Raw genomic sequence first — 2,944 nt, 5'->3', positions numbered from 1 at the left:
GGCGCCTGGGTGGCTCAGTCGTTAAGCGTCTGCCTTCGGCTCAGGTCATGATCCCAGGGTCCTGGGATCGAGTCCCGCATCGGGCTCTCCGCTCAGCGGGGAGCCTGCTCCTCCCTCTCCCACTCCCCCTGCTTGTGTTCCCTCTCTCGCTGTGTCTCTCTCTGTCAAATAAATAAATAAAATCTTTAAAAAAAAAAAATGTCTCCTGCCTTCTCCATTTGGTTTAGGTTGTCACTGTGTGTCACTGTGTCCCTAACTGTCGAAGGTGGATAATTGCTCCCGCCCCTTACCCCCCCCCCACCTCATCACCATCACCAATAGTCTGCTCTGAGGCCAAACTGGGGCTGGGTGGGAGGGAGGGAGGGGAGTCTCTGGGGGACGAGCCCTGGGAGACGTTCTCTCTCTGGTCCCGCTGTTGGAGGGGAGCCTGGGGGGAGGCGGGGAAGGGGGCGTGGGCCAGGGCGTCCAGAGGAGAGCAGAAGAGGTGGTGAGGCTGAGGGAGCAGGGGAGCTAGGAATCCACCTGGGGGGTGGGATGGCTGGGGAGGGGGGCAGGAGAAGGAGAACCGGGGACCGGAAGCTAGGTGGGGAGGAGGCCTCGAAGGCCAGGGCTCACTGCTTGCTGGGCAGCTATGCGCTTCAGCCTGTCCTCTGACACAGGACCAGGACAGAATCTGGAGACATGCCCAGCGCAATGCAAATACACCGCTTTGTCTTCGTCCAGCAGAGAGGAGTTGGAGGGGCCCGGCGAAGGACTCCTCTCATGTGAGAAAGAGTCAACACACTGGTGAGTTCCGTGCCCTCCAAGAGCCCCAGGCCTGTAGGAAGGGGAGGGGCCAGCACCCTGGTCCACCCCACCTTAAGCCAAACAGCAGAACACCCAGCCCCGTTACGCAAGAGTGGATAAATACTCATACACCTGTACGAGGAAGTGTTTCACAGATTATACCATTTAATCTCAATAACCCCAAGGTCTAGGTGCCCCAATAAACAAATGAGAAACGAAGAAGACAAACGGAGGGGTGCAGAGGTGGCCAGGGGTCACAGGACCAGAGAGGGGCTGACAGCCCAGCAGTGCTTGGCGTCCAGGGACAGAGGCTTTGTGGGACGAAGCGATGTGTCTGCCGGGTGCCAAGACCAGGGCTTGTCCCCGCTCCCTAATCCCATCTGGGGCCCAGAAACTGGGAACGCCTGTGCCTACAAATACTCATGCACCTCAGGAGTATTTTCCGATTCGGCTCGCATCCCTCGCCCGTGCCCTCCCTTCCCCTGCTGCCCCCTCCCCCTCTCCCTCTCCAAGAAGGTATAGATTCATTATGTGATGTACCGGGTATCTGCCTGCCTAGCATGGTGCAAGCATCGTTCTAGACGCTGGGCTTGAGAGTGTACCGAGCAGATAGAAATCTCTGCCTCAGTGGGGCTGGCCCTCACTCCAGCCAGGGCACGGATGGTTGTCTGAGAGGCCAGGTTTCCCACTGAGCCTTGTCAGTGCTGTGCGGATTGGAGGGTTTGGGGGAGGCCGGAGTGGACCCTCCTTCCCCAGCTTTGCCGGCTCACATGCCCGTGGCTGCTGGCGTGGGCTCGACTGTGGTCTGCTGTGGCCTCCTCCCCTGCCCGTGGCTTGCACCCCAGGAGGGGCTTCTAAGCCAGGCTGGGCCAGCTGGTGTGGAATTGAGACTAAGAGTCTCCTTATGGCCGACCTCTTGACCACGTGAAAAATTATGCTAAGGCATTATCATCAAGTGATTATTTAATTCTGTGACTCTGCACACAGAGCAAGAAAAGTAGAGTGGACGTGGAAGCAGAGATGAGACACGGAGAGACACTCCCGACCCCTTCCAGCCCCTGATTTCAGCCACGGTTTTGGTGACTTGTCCTTCCCTGCGTGAGCTGGCTCGAGTTGGCTTCTGCTACTTATAACCATTTCATTCTCACCTTCAATGTGAACAAAAACTTTCTGTTAAGGGCAGAAGCAGCAGGCCTCGAGCTGCCTCGATATTATCAGGTCTGGGAGTGACAGTCAAACGGGGCCGGAGATCAGGGCTCACTGGGGGTGCTCCCCTGCCCCCCCACCCCCCCTCCCAGGCCCCGGAATGTAAACGATCGGGATACATACAGAGTGTGACCTTCCCCTAAATCTACTCTTTGTATCGGATCAAATGGTGTGAACCACGCGCACTTTCCCCCTTGCTCTCAGCCCTGGTAGGGAGTAAACACTGTGGTAAAAGCAAAAGAAGGAAAAAGATGAACTCCCTTCTAAACTGTGGGTGCAGGGCGCCTGGGGGGCTGAGTCATTAAGCATCTGCCTTCGGCTCAAGTCATGATCTCAGGGTCCTGGGATCGAGCCCCGCATCAGGCTCCCTGCTCGGGGGGAGTCTGCTTCTCCCTCTGCCTCTGCTGCTCCCCAGCTCGTGTGTACTCTCTCTCTAAGTAAAATCTTAAAAAAAAAAAAAAAAGATGAATGGTGGGTCCAGCAACAGAATGGTCATCAGCATTGATCACCTCAAGATCACTGCAGGCTTAGCAAGAATCAGCTGCTGGGTCACGGACTTTTTGGAAAGGACAAGTGCGGTCCATTGAAAGGGGTTGCGCATCAGCCACAGAAAGCTTCTGGTTTCAAGGCCTGCCTGCCTCCCACCTGCCCTCCAGGCCTCAGCGTTTCCTGGGAAGCCTTCCCCGAGGTTAGGTTGGGGAGCTCCTCTCTGTTAGAGAACGTTCCTCCAGTACACATCTCATTGTTTAAATGGCCCGTAAGTTCAGAGAGTAGAGATCTTGTATCTAGCTCCATACCTGGCACGGTGGATGTGTAATACATATTTATTCAACAAAGTACTGACTTTAGGCATTAATTTAGTACTACCTACAAAGTCTCTGTACCTAAACTTGTACAGGTGAACATATGTTCTGTGCTTCATCACACTATGAGGGAGACTCACGTATGTGTG

Source organism: Leptonychotes weddellii, chromosome 6, assembly GCF_054177405.1.
Source record: "Leptonychotes weddellii isolate Sample4059 chromosome 6, ASM5417740v2, whole genome shotgun sequence".
In the NCBI taxonomy this organism is placed as follows: domain Eukaryota; kingdom Metazoa; phylum Chordata; class Mammalia; order Carnivora; family Phocidae; genus Leptonychotes; species Leptonychotes weddellii.
Note: the sequence above shows the minus strand (reverse complement) of the source record.